The sequence below is a fragment of the Centruroides vittatus genome, unplaced genomic scaffold (genome assembly GCF_030686945.1).
Source record: "Centruroides vittatus isolate TY-2023 unplaced genomic scaffold, ASM3068694v2 contig_461, whole genome shotgun sequence".
Classification (NCBI taxonomy): Eukaryota; Metazoa; Arthropoda; class Arachnida; order Scorpiones; family Buthidae; genus Centruroides; species Centruroides vittatus.
This window is the reverse complement of record NW_027122257.1, coordinates 965181-980410: the sequence shown is the minus strand read 5'-3', so window position 1 is coordinate 980410 and position 15230 is coordinate 965181.

Genomic DNA, 15230 nt, shown 5'->3' with positions numbered 1-15230 from the left:
GTTCGGTAACAGTGAGGTGAGGATATTGTTGTGTGAATTGATGGTGTAGTTGTTGTCTGTATGCTGTCATGTTTGTTTCGAGTTTTGTGATAATGTAATAATTACGAATGATAAACTCGTTCATTTCTACTGTCCATTTCATCCGTTGGCGTGGTTTTCCAGCCTTTGTGGTCTGTGGATGCATTGCCACAGAAACACCAAGGCTGGGTTGATTCCTCACATCTGTTGAGGGCATTGCAGTAGCCATGCTTGGGCCGGTGCTGCTTTCGCCACAGGTAATTAAGGGAGACTGTGGCCTATTTTTCGAACGTGAGCCTCTGCCTAACCCACGAACGCGGACCTTGTTAACCCGGGCGACGTCCGAGCCGGTATCACATTTAGATCTGGTTACTACCATGATATATATCTCCACAGAATGTGGGTGTGTGGTCACTCTTAGCTTCATTTCTTCCCATAGACCTTACTGGCATGGGTGTCCCTACCAGGAGCTTGTGCTCCAGCCTGCATTGCCCTATGGATCAGTAAAATTACTGGGCTCTTTCACCACGACCAGGTGGTGACCACAGGAGAGTTATTATTATTATTATTATTAATAAAACCAATCAACTGTAGATGCATTGATCTTATAAAATTAAATTTTTTTCAGTTAGAACTGGAGTGATAATGTCGAATGTGTAGTGTAATATCGTTCTTTATCTCTATATTAAACATACAGTGGTACCTCGTATAACGTGCGCCTCGAATAACGGACGCTGCGGACAACGGACTTTCTGTTTGGCCGTTACGTGACTCGAGCAACGGACTGGCTGCGAACAACGGACTTCCCAGCATAATTGGTAACTGCTCCATGGGTGCGTTCTTTAATAGCGGTCACTCTGCGTCTCCGCTACTACGGGAGTGCGCTGCTGTTTGTAGGCATTTAGGAACAACGGTGAAAGAAAGAAAGATGGCGGCGCCCGCACTATCGATAGTATCGTGATGGAGGAATCTATAATTCTAAAATATGAGCTTTAAAAGGCAAAAGAAGGGTCCCAATTGTAAAATTTAACCATAAAATGGATTATTTGTTGAAAGAGCATTCAAAGCAGCCTCGAAAAAAATTCGTAAAGACACTTACATCACCGCCTGCGCTAACTCGCGCTTTCACAATTTCTAAATTTTCATTCATAAAACCACATAATGGACCCAGAAACGAAACTATCTGAGCCATGGAGGACGCCATGTTGCTTTCCACCGTAAACTGCTGCTACAAGCGGCCGTTTTTGCCGTTCGATGGCGCGCACTCCCACCGGAATTTAGGAACGCGTTCCGCAGGAATTTTTAAATGGATGTCGCTCGCGCAGAGTTACGCGGAGGAATAAAAGAACGCACCCCATGTTCAATTTTTTATGATACAATGCGGTTATTTTATGCTGCGGAACGAATTAGATGTTTTAACATGTATTTCTATGGGAAAGTGCGTTTCGTATAACGGACGTTTCACTTAACGGACGTGCACCTGGAACGGATTAAGTACGTTATACGAGGTACCACTGTACTTTTATACATAAAACCTTCACATTGGCTTTATTTAAATTGATATAAAATATTATTACTTTTACAACAACAAATAAACAATATTTTTCTGATTAGTAAACACAACGATAAAGTTCAGAATCAGTAACCCGTCGCCACATTGGAATCGCACACGCAATGTGCACTTTATAAATAATTGTAAGGAATTAAATCAAACGACTAGAGCAAAAGTAAAATTTTACTAAATTTTAAACATCTGCAGTGATTTTTTTAATTAATTTGTATATATATATAAAATTACTATTCAATTTTTTTTAAATTTTGTTATTTAACAGAAATGAATAAAATAAATTTTTTAAAGTCTATAAAATCAATAAATAATTTATAATTCCAAATAAATACATAAGCGGCCGGATGGCCGACCGGTCAAAGTTAGCAGCCTGCCGCCCTGGGGGACCCGGGATCGAATCCGGACGGGTCGAGAAATCCGCAGGAGTTTTTCGGGGGGTGGTCCGTCCGGATATGTCGGTCCCCGTCCCTCACCACCCAGCCGCCTCATTGTGGGCCTGGCCGAACCCATAATGGGCTTGCTATAAGAGGCCCTCTTAGTGCCCACTGGGCGGAAAGAGTTACAAAAAAAAAATAATAGTTACATAAATAAATAAATTCGAAATATAATCCTTGAAATGCATTTATAACGGTAAAAAAAAATTTTAATTTTGTGACGTCATTCCTTTGACTGAAAAATATTAATTATTCAGAATATATATTTATAAATTCCTTTATTATTTAAATATTTTTATACATTAAATTCTCGAAACAAAATTATAACAAAAAAAGAAAAGAATTTTCGAGTAAATTAAAATTTAACTTATTACAGCAAAGCAAATTTAATATTCAAAAATCAAACGATCAATGCGATTTCTGAATATTAAATTTGAAATATTAAGTATTATTATGTAGATATTGTAACAGAGAATTCCTTACAAAGTAATATGAATTAATTAATGTTAATTTTATTTTAAAAGACTAAAATTTAAAACAGCAGACGACGATAGTAATTGGCGGTTACCAAAGGAACGGCTTTCCATTGTAAATTAATCTCCTATCGTCGATTTAATTAACTAAAAACTAAAAATATATTTAATTTATGCCGAGAATGTAAAAATTTACAAACTTAACGAACAAACATCCGTGGTTCGGGAAATTAAAAATAATTACGTAATAAATATTTTTTAAAACATATAAATTTACTTCGTTATCCGGAACTTTTTCGATAAAAAGAAAGGGACGTCATAAAGTTTATAATGTAATTATTTACCGAATTCTGTGTTCTTTTTCTCGTAGATTAATTTTATTAAGAATGAAATAAAATAAATAACGTATCTACAGTTAGACGTATGCGCTACTTAATATAATTTAAGCATTTTGAGTTAGATACTCTCCGCCTTAGATGTAAGACGATACGCTTGATCTCGAGAGAATGATATCATGAAAAGAAAGTATTTAATTACTAATTACAACTTTTAATTACGATTGTTATACATCCTACATCAGGTAGAATATTATGCTTAATTATTTTCATAACGGGTGCTTAATAGAATCGAAGAAATCAGCCATTAAGTATCATGTTACACGAAAATTACTATGTTTACATTACCTTGGCTTATTAACTTAACGAAAACTGTAATTATTTGCATTAAATTCTCTAAAACAATTTGCAACATAGCATTCTCTTTGAAATTCAGAAGGACATTTTAATACAGAGAAATTACATTTATCAATCAGAGATTCGGGTGAAAGTTTGAACCGAATCTAATGAATTTTTTATAAGATTTTACAGTAAAATCCCTTTCATTATATTTCTGAAAGTATTGATCAACTTTTCAGATAAAGAATTTATGAAAATTTCGTATGCCACGCTTGACTTCTCTTAATTTAAGCATTAGTCGAGTATCAATCGCTAAGCAGCTAAGGAAATATACCAACTTTCAATGTGACTTTTAGCAAATTATCGATTTTTGTTGGTAAAAGATCATAAATAAATATGTTGTTTATTATCATTTTAAATCTTGAAGGAATATTAATTAACTCACTTTAACATTGCTCATTAATTATATTCACAAACAAACGCGATTGCCAAAATGGATCGAAAAATATCTTTGCATGGTCTTTTCATAGATAATTATTTCCTCAGATCAGTAATTGTTCGAAAAAGACAGGAAATTAAAAAGAAAAAAAAAAGACACTGGATCCTAAGAAGATAGATCGAAATGCCAGGGATTATTGTAATGCAACTGGAAGATCGATTGAAATATCTTCATAATATAATCCCTTTCAATTAAAAAAAAGGCGTGTTTTATGTTCTTAATACTCTAAAAAGCCAGTTGTAAAACTTTTTGCGAATCGGAAAATATGTTTTTCAAAAAGAACCAAAAGAAAATTGTGTTTATCTGCGTCGATTCATGTTAAATTCAATTGTTAAATTTGATGTAGATGAAATTTCGTACAAAAATCTTAGTAATTTTTTGGAATTTTGAAAAAAAAGTCGGTATATTTTTAGTTATTTATCTAATTATTAATGTTTTTACTATTATAATGTCAAAGTGTAAATATACGTTGCTATTTTTAGATTATATTTTAAAAATTCGGCATGAAATATTCGTTAACTTTGAATAAGTGTACTTTAGATTTTTTCTCTAAAAATAGTTTTAAAAATCAATATTTATTAATGATTGTTTAATACTTTAATCTTTAATATTTGATATTTTAATATTTTAATTAAATTCTTTAATTTTTATGTTAATATTGTTTTATATTTTAATGGTCTTCTATTGATTAAAATATTTTTTATTTTTAATGTTATACAATATATTAATATAATATTATTTTCGAATTATGCATCGCGTGATAGACAGATAGTTACTTTAATATTATTAAACGTATAAACGATAACAATTACTGGTTACTAAGGTGTCAATGGGTTTTTATAGGAATCGATTACCTAAGAAATTACTTTTCATTCTCTTGAAAATTTAGTAAATCTAATTTTTTTTTTATCTTCCTACAAATTTCTTATTCTTATTCTGAACCTTTCCATCGATTTTTTAAAGGAATAAACATATTCAAAAATATTTAGAAAAAATTCTGAAAATTAATTGGGAATTCCCAATTAATTTTTAAAATTTTTTTTAAATATTTTTGAAATTTCTGGATGAATGTACACACATTAAAAATGCAAATTTTATTAAATTGTAAGGTAATATTTTAAAACTTAATACTCAAATATTTTTCAAAATTTTTATTTTTTGATTTGAAGAGTTTTTCTAAAAATTTCAATTTTAAAATATTATAATTAATATTTTAATATTCTATATATATATATATATATATATATATATATGTAATTATATTGTTGAACATAAGAATTTACATATTTAATGATCTTTATTTAATCTTTTTATCTAAAAATTTTCATTCGAAATTAGTTTTTTTAGTCGTTAGTTTAAGATGATATTTCATTTTTTTTAAATTATTTTTTTGAATAAATTTTAATGATTTTACACATTTATTTATCTACTTAATCTCGAATATTTTAAAACTAATTTAAAAAAATTTTTAAATTATAAAAATTATAAAAAAATTTTTAAATTTTTAAATTATATTTTCGTCACGGTTTCGTCAAGCGTGAATTTTTTTTCTTTACGCAGAAAAAAATATTATATTATTATTAAAATATGTAATTAAACGTTGTACTTGGCCTATTATCTTCCAAAATTCCCAATTAACCTTTTATAATTTACGTATTAATTAGTTTTTTATGTTAATTTAAACGTACTATGAAGGATTTAATTTGTTTTTCAGCCCCTTGTAATTCGGATGACCAAAGTGACATATTGCATATTGAAAGTAATTAGACCACATTTAAATATAAAATAAACAATAACATAGGAACTCGCGCTGGCGTGGTTAAAGTTTTACTTCTAGCTCTCGAACAGGATTAGCTGGAGAAAAAGTAGGAAGTTGGGAGTCGGTTGAAGCTTAGCGGATTAGCTAGATCTGGAGCTTAATTAAAGTGCAGACAAGATGGGGAGTTAGACGAAATGAGTCGGTAGCAATAGCACATTTAGAGTGTAAAATATGGCGTCCCAGGCCCACAATATAAATGCACCCAAACTAATAGTGCCACTTTCGCACTGAATGGTCATATTTTTTAATTTTATGTAGCAATTGCATTTTTATACATTTTTAAATACCTAAAAGACAAAAGTACTAACACTTTGTTCGTGCAAAATAGGGGGTGTTCAGCTCGAAAGTACCCAGTTTCATTTGGCTATAAAAAATAAACGGTTAAAGATATAATTTTAATTAAGATTTTATATGAGAGAAAATCTTACTTAATTTCATTGAAAAACTCACCACAACTCTATATGTGCTCTAGCAGTCACAGTGACAACATCAAGGCGTTAGACACTTTCCTGCCATGTGTATTGCAGCATGCCCTTTCTCACAGTGGTGATGGATGCGATGATACGCTACCGAAGATCCTGAAGATCTCTGACCGAAACTATATAAACCATATTTTTCACGTAACCCCACAGAAAGAAATCTAAGGGGTCAGATCGGGATATCTTGAAGACTAGGCTACCGGGCATACTAGACCACGACTTGCATTTTCTGCTGTGGCCAAGCCATGACTGGACAATAGCGAGGTTGAGACCGAAGTTTGCAACGCGAAAACGTGTACGTCGGACGTTCGGCACGTTCCGACGAATGCGGCGCCGAACATCCGACGTACACGTTTTCGCGTTGAAAACTTCGACCTCAACCTCGCTAATAATGTCACGATTCGACTTCTGCAACATCTTGCAGTACGATAATCATCTTTATAAAACTCGATAAGGTTTTCCACCAGATGCCGTTTGTTGCTTTTATATAGGGGAAGGTGGGGCAGGATGAGGACGTTAAGGTTTGAAAAGTCATAAAATGGCAACCACTTTAATGAGAACAATAACTTTTTTATTCTCAGCAACTACAACATTTGGTAATATATAATACAAAATTTAATTTTTGTAAAACGTGTTTAAAAACAAGAAAATTTAATGTTTTAAAATTATATGTAAATGCACCATCTTGCCCCACCCCATGGCGGATGGAGATATTATTTTTATTTACAAGGACAAATTAAAATGGTTAAACTGTCGTTTTCTTCAATATTGGCACAAGAACAGGCACTACACAACGGCTTATTTATTATTATTTTCCGAATAAATCAATATAAAAGTTTGAACTTACTCGTATTTACTTTACCAGACGATACTGTCACTTCGCGCATGCGCAGTTTCGCTATTTTGTAAACAGACGATATTCTTTTTTGTGAAAAAAATTTTTATTTCGATTGTTATCTCACATTTTATTTCTTGTTAAGATAGTATTTAAATTTCAAAAATGTTTTCATAAATAAAATAAAACGTAGAAACATAAATAATAAAGTAATACAGTATATACTGTATAAATATATTACAGTTAGATATGATTTAAAAGTGGAACATTTCATTTTCTGTAAAAAGATCATTTTTAAAATTATTATTTTATATATTCGAAAAGGTGATATAGAATTATCAATGACAACGAATTTAAAACTACTTCACTGCACTATATTGCAGTGTCTCTAGCCAGCAGCAGAATTCGTGGCCAACCTTGGGCAAGATGGGGTACCCCATCTTCCCCCAACCATCTTGCCCCTTTTCATACTGACTGCAAACATAGGTCAACTTCATTTCAAAACTAAACAATTTCAGTCTTAAAGGTTACTTCGAATACCATAATATCTTCATCTAAAAAGTAATGTAAAAGTTCACAATAATACTTATTTTGTAGAAACTTTGTAGCGGGTGTAAAATTAGATGAAGTATTGCCGAAACATGGAAAACTGTCTTACTTCCAAACAAAGAGAGCGATTCGGACGTTCTTTGGTCCCGTGATCCCTTTTGAGGTTGACATTTAGTTCCCCAAATAACAGCTAGATGAAAGCGCGTTAACCACGAATAAACAGACGTCCCCGTCTTACCCCATGGCCCCATCTTGTACCACCTTCCCATATCTTAAACCATTCATTCTTTATAGCGAATTAAAATCGGGTACTTTCGAGCAAAACTTGTATATTCATATATTACTCAACCGCTCTTATTATGTCCCTAATTAAGGTTTTAATTTGCATTAATTCCTTTAAGAATTTGTTTTTATAGAATTGTTATTATTATTATTTTGAATTTCTGTATCCCGCAAGCTCTGCTCACCCTAGAACTCGGACTAAGACGCCTAATGAGAGATCCATCACTACCTCTAGGCCCATGAAGGGATGACGTTGACGGTTAATTTACGATTTAAAATTTGCGTATTAATCATTGAACATCACTTTAAACGAGCAGTTTATTTTTCATAGAAGTAATGAGGATCAATAGGATACTGCTAGAGATGTGTAAATATTCCTCACATAAATTACTAAAATATAAACATAATTAAATAAATAAAAAACGTCATCACTGTATTACTCAAATAAACATTCAAATAATTACTTTATTTATCTAAATCATTACTTTTATTTTACTTTTCTACATTAGAAAATGTTTATTTGTATAACATAAAACTACATTCAGCCTCGGGTGTGTTCTTCTATTGACCATCTCGAATATAATTCATATAATTGCCTTATAAATTCAATAAACATTTGATTTATCTTTGCAAGCTTATTTTTTAATAGATAAGTTGTTAGAAAGGCACCAATTAATTTATATATTTTTTAAATTTTATATATTTATGCACTTTAGAAGTAACCAGAATCAATTTTTATGTAGTTTAATGCTATTAAATCAATGTTTTTGATGTTTCTTAATCATATTTTGTGAGTGCGTTCTATTGATTCTAATGTAATTCCTACTCGAAACATCGGTTTTTTTCCTATATTTTATTTTTTCTTATATACTTTTTTACATGTAGAAAAATTCTTTTAAGATAAACAAGAATTTCATTTTATTTTTAGATTAAATAAATAAGCCTGAATTTAAAATATGCAAATGCGACGCGCAGCTTTTATAATGGCGCAGCACAAGATTCGAATTTTATTTAAACGTCACGATGGCAATTATTGATTTTTTAGAAACAGAACGATAATTTCTTTTATTTAACTTTTATGTAATTACAATTTATTACGTGATTTTCCTGTAATTTATTTTATCAAGTGAATAAATACTTCTTTTATGAGAAGTTATTAATAAGAAATAAATGAATGCCAACAATTCACATTATTAATTAAGAAAAGTTGCCGACGAAAGTAGAATTAGAGGAAGAGAAGTAATAATTAATAACGTATCATTAATTATTTTATAAATTAAGTGCAAAAAACATTTTTTCTGAATTCCTTCTTTAAAAAAATATTAAATAAATCTTCCTGTTACTATTTTTGTAATTCTAATAAAGTTTACTAATCAAAAAAATGCCTTCTATTCAGGGCTGAAGGTTTTGCGGGGCCTCGGGAAAAGTTATTAATAGGGCCCCAAAATATTCGCAAAAAAGAATATTTTTATCAAATTTCTTTAGAAATCTGAAAGTGCGAGGCCTTTTTGAACGTAGAGCCACGGTCTGAGTTCCAAAAAACCGACTTCAGAAGCGGACCTGCTTTCAATAACTTCATTATTGCAATTATTATCTTTATTTCCATTTTAATTTATTTGTTAAATTTGACCTTTTGAAAAACAATGCCATGAAGGTATCCAAAAGAGCCTCTTTATCGAGTCAATTTTGAGTTCGGCCAGGCCCACAATAGAGCGTCTGGGCGGTGAGGGAAGGGGCCCTATATGTCAAGAAGGAGTACCTTCAGAAAATTCCTGGGATTGAAAATCCCCAAAAATTTTCCTCTCCTCCTGATTCCTGGGTTTTTCAACCTTAGGAATTTTCTGACGGAATCTAAAATCATCTCTAGGGTATGCTGACATCTTAACTGCTGCAGTGATTGTCTTTCGTTTATATTTTTTAATGTCTTCATATTTTATGTCTTACCGATTTTTTGTTATTTACAAAATCAACAAGTTCGAACGTTTGTGTAATCCATTTATCATTTAATTGTTTTACTAGCTCGAAGGAAATTGTGTTAATTACTTATTGTATTTATGTTTTTGTGTTTTTACCTACGACTATGCGTATGTATAAGTAAAAGTATGTAAACATGGCCCTTACAGGTGTATTTGTATCTATGTTTGTATAGACAAGTTTATTTTGCGTGTGTACTTTAAAGGTACTCGGCATTGGGGCAGATGGGAGCAGAAGGATATGTTTTATAACTCCCTGTATAAATATTTTTTGTATTTTCGCATGTATATGTATAAGTGCTTTTAGATTGATTATCAAATAAGATTTATGAGTAAACAAATTGCTTCAATGCCCCTTTACGATGATGCCTTCAATATGCACTCTAGTTGTGTGAACGTGTATGCGTATAGACAAGCTTGTGTGCGTGTGTCAAGTCCATCAATAGCACAGTTGATAAAACCACTAAACACTGGAACCACCCACGCGGAGTTGTCCAGGTTACTTTCACCCGACAACACCTAAATAGGGGTTAATATCCTGTAGAAAGAATTCTTTTGGCAGATCCTCCAAGTAATGTGTTGGCTTATCTCAATTAAACAAACAGCGTGTCTATGTATAATATAAACACTAGTGCCGAGCAGCGCCATAACACTTCTTACGGTATTACTAAAAGCTTAAATTATACCCTGTATTACTAAAAGCACAAAAAGCGCAATAACTCTATAAGTATGGGGTTATCGCAAGAAAAATATTACAATAGAATTAAATTATTCGAACGTCGATTAACCGAATGCCCAATTATCCGTATCACTACTTGACCTTTCTTTCTCTCTTCCACTAGTGTCACACTACAATTCTCTTAGATCATGCGATTGCAATTCCCTATTTGCTATGACAGATCCAATAGATCAGTAGAATGCTACTTGCACCCTATAGATGAATAAATGCAGTAGATGTACAATACTGTGCTGCTACCCTGTAATTCATTTTTTACATGTTAATCCACTTCAATTCGGATAATCGGAGTTCTACTGTTCCAAACTGAGGGGGTGCCACTATTAGAAAACTGTGAACAAAAGAAGGTCTCTCTTAAATAAATCTTGCCAGCTCTTTAATAATAAATATTATGAAATTAATATATTATAAAATAATATATTAATTTCATAATATTTATTATTAATGTTTATTATATAATATTTATTATTATGAAATTAAATAATTATGAAATTAATATAGTATTTCATAATATATTAATTTCATAATATTTTAATATTTATTAATTAAGCATTATTAATATTTAAGTTACATATCATTAAAAGTAATTAATTTAAAAAGTAATTTAAATTAAAAAAATAATTAAAAAATAACTTTCTTGAAAAGATTTTAAATATTTAAATACATTAAAGTATTAATATTAAAATGTTTCGTAATTCTTTAGTAAAAGAAATTTTTCAGTAGAAGATGAATAAAGATTTTATTTTTTAATTAAATTTTTTATTCTCCCTAAAATTAACAATACATTTCTTTGAGTTGAAGTGAATTTAAAAAATGAAGAAGAAACAAGTTTGTCTTTTACAGTAAAAAGCATTAGAAATATTGTAAATACATCGGTAGTGGCACTAATATTTTAAAATTTACACGTGATACAGGACTTTGTTTACAAAATAGGTTAATAATTAAAATTGTCTTATTTACTTTTACAATTGGCTTAATGTAAAGTATTCGTAAATACCACTAATTAATTATAATAACATTAAAAGTACTAGCGCTTATTTACTTTCGTTAATTTAAATAAATACTCTAATCTCCAGACGTATATTTTCTAATTACAACACAAATTAAACGGAAATAATTTATTTTTATACTTCTAAGTACCTCTTGAACAATGTGAGAATTCCGTTTTTTTTTTTTTTTTTTTTTTTTTTAAAGAGACTTATCGTGGCTGCTTAAACTTTAAACTGGGGGTATTTTTTAGGGGTGATCCTATTTTATTTTACTGTTAATGGAGTGATTCGTGTGTTTTGATTATTACACCAGACTATACAAGGTGCGTATTTAAAAAACGTGCATTTATTAAATTGGTGGGATTTCGGGGAACTTTCTATAGAAAACTTCACGCTACCAGCCTGTTGATCGGGCCCGAATCCACGCTAGTTTTATCCACTGAGCCACTGGCGGGGTCGTTTATTGAATGTATATAAAGCAATTGTTGTTTTGCTGCAAGGAAATATTATTCAAAAGAGTGTTTATTATGTAAAGCACACCGTGTTGTCGGGTTCCGAACGATGTTACAATCGATAATTTAATATTATATAATCGAAAGGGTGGCTTCTTTTGAGGAGGATGTTTCTTAAGAGAGTCGAGGAGGTCGGTGTCAGAAAAATATCGAAAGAATTCCATTAAAAGATTATTATATTACTCAATAGATTTCTAATGAAGACGGTGGTGATTTCCTGAAGAAGTGTTTTTGTTGCTTCAAAAACATCTCTATTACGTACATTTCATGGGGTTCTATTAAAGTAATATTCTTGTAACTTCCTGTTTTATAAATTAGAAGAAATAAGTTTTATTTGTACGAATGAACAAATATAAATTTCAAGAAGTAATTTCCTAGCTCAGTCACTGAAAAATCCAGTCCCTGATTTTTACTTTCTTAGCTTTGTTTTATATAACAGAGTTTCTGGAAAGAATGGCAATCGGTCAAAAAATGACCCCCTCCAATATTTTTACACTTTGAACTCAGGGGATTTGAAACGTCGAGAAGTACAAAAAAGTTTGGGTTTATTTCGGTATGTATGGATGTTAATATGTGTGAGTATGGGGGGCACAATTTTGTTCACCCTGTTTGAAGCTTAATAATTCCCGTGCTTTTTGTTGAAAATTTTTGAAATTTTGCGGTGAAGTTTGTGTATTAGGGGGATTGATTCAATTAAATTTTGATGATTAAAGGTCAAGAGGGTGGGGAAATAAAGGGGGTCGTGTATCGTATCTCGAGTACAGTCGGATTTAATGACGTTTTACTCATTATCAACATTTACAATTTTTTATAAAACCCGTCTTTACCCTTAAAATGAAGCTTTTTGCCATTTTATAATAATTAAAAATATAAAAACTTTTTTAGTAAAATATCATAACAGATGGCGCCACACTCAGTTTTAAATGTCGCCGGAAAAGTTAAGTAACTCGTTGCTGGATTTTTTCAAAAAAGCAATTAATGTATTTTCTTTACTAAAACTTCAGCTATATTTATTAGGAACATCATTATTATAGAGGTACATTACCATTTTTAATAGCATAATCATTTTCCTTAATTTGTCTTTCTTTAATATTCATTTAATTATTTAATTTAATGTTTTTTTTTATAAGCTTCATCATTGTCAGAGAAATATCGCTTTTAATACAGCATAATTTTTAATGAAGAAAGCAATAACATTTTATATAATATAGGCTTATAGCGACAAGTTTTTCAATCGTGTTAAAAGTTATTTTTTAAATTTTTATGTAAGTATTCGCGAATTTCGGGCAAAATTGATCTCGTTAGTATAAAAATCCAGTAACGAGTTCCGTAACTTTCTCGGTAAAAATGCTAAAATTGTGTGTGGTGCTATTTATTACCAGATTTTAAAAAAAGTTTTTTATATTAATATTATAAAATGACAAAAAGTAAAATCTTTATGAAGTCCGATCCAACTCCAGATACAACGCGTGATCTCCTGCATCTCCCCTGGACCTTTAACCACTAAAATTTAGTAGCATTAACACACAAACCCCCATGCAAACTTTCAGAAATTTATGACAAAAGTGCACGGGCGTTGTTAAGCTTCAAAGGGGTGAATAAATTCGTGCCTCCACACACACTAACATTTATACATACAGAAAAAAAAAATTCCAACTTTTTTACATTTCTCCATGCTTCTACATTTCTTTTATATTTCTTAGGGACATTTTTTTTAACCCACCGCCATACTTCCTCTCTATTACATAACAGTCGAGAGAGTATAAAAAGCTGTTTTCTATTAAGATCTAACTTTTTGTTGGCGTAATAAACTTCCTCCCTTTACAGCAAAAAGACAAATTTGATATATTTTATTTTATATTCAAAGAGTAGTGTGTTGATCTTTACTTTTTTGGGGGTTATTTTCAGAACTTTATATTTTATTCAATAGTAAGATATTGTTCCCTATCCACTTTACGTGTTTGCCTTCACTTGCTTACAGCTTCATCCTTTTTATGTCAGCTTTCTAACTTGACTATAAGAACCATAATCGAACGTTTTCGTTTACACGCCTCTAGGAATTTATTACATAAAAATAGATTAACTTAAAACTTTAAAAAAGAATTTAAATATCAAATTTTATTTTAAATTTCTTAAATTAATAAGAAATTTTCATTTCGTATGCTGTATTTTTTCAAAAATTTGTATAGAGTAATAAGAAATTCGAGTTTTAGAAAGCGCCGGTAAATCCGACACCTTCTGAAAAGAAGACGATAATCCGGCATGCTACTATTCCGCGAATCGGTATTTGTTTGAACACGTGATGCGCTGAACACCCCTTTCTCTTTATCCCTACCTTCGTTGAGCATTGTACTCATGTGCTGTGTACTAACGAACGTGCGTAAACAAATTCTTTTAATTAGCAGAAACACAAAAAGTATATTCTCTCATGAAATATAACTTTTATTAAAATATATATTTAACTTCAAATACATTACAATATATAACGTCCAATATATACATGTACACAATATATTCATTTAAAAAATTTTACATAAATAATTTTATGAAATAAAACTATATTCTTTTATTTTCTCTATTTTCATTCCTATTTTCTACATCATATCACAATGGCTATTAATAAAAAAAATAATTCATTAAAGATTAATACACGAGTAACAAATATTTATTTACAGTAAGGGGGAGAAAACTTCATAAAATCGGTTTTTTTTTTCTTTTTGTAATTAATTTTTCGAGGTAAATGTGTTGTTTACAACTTTCTGAATTTGTAATGTAAAGAAATTTAATACTTAATTTAAGTACTAATCAAATTTTAAATTCCATTAAACTTAAATTATTTACGTACCCACACTTCAAACAAATTTTTTCATACAGCAAGTCGTTAATTACATATATAAACAGCTTTTATTCTAAACCAGGGGTTTACATAGGTCCAAAAAACTTAGTTTAGTTTATAAAATGTTACGTACGACATGTATAAGTATATTCTCAAAGATATATAAGCACCATTTGAATGTTTACAAGATATCAAAACGAGTTGAAATATCGACACATCAAAAAAATTCTACTCTAAGAATACTCTCAGGAACTCCAGTTTTATGTTTTTTTTTTTTTTTTTTTAATCTCACAGGAGATCTAAGTGTCTGTTTCTAACAAGAATTTGGTAGTAAAAACATATCTAAAATGCTCAAAATAATATCTATTGCCAAATCTTCACATCTTTTCATAAGGCTACATTATCTTGATGGGTGTGAGAGGTTATCATCAAGGTTTTGTCTATAGATTTTAAGAAAATCTCAATAACTTTTTGTTTGTTAACTTGTATATAAATTGGCTTTTAGATAGGAAATATGAGCATATATAATTTTCCTGATAATTATAATTAGGAGAC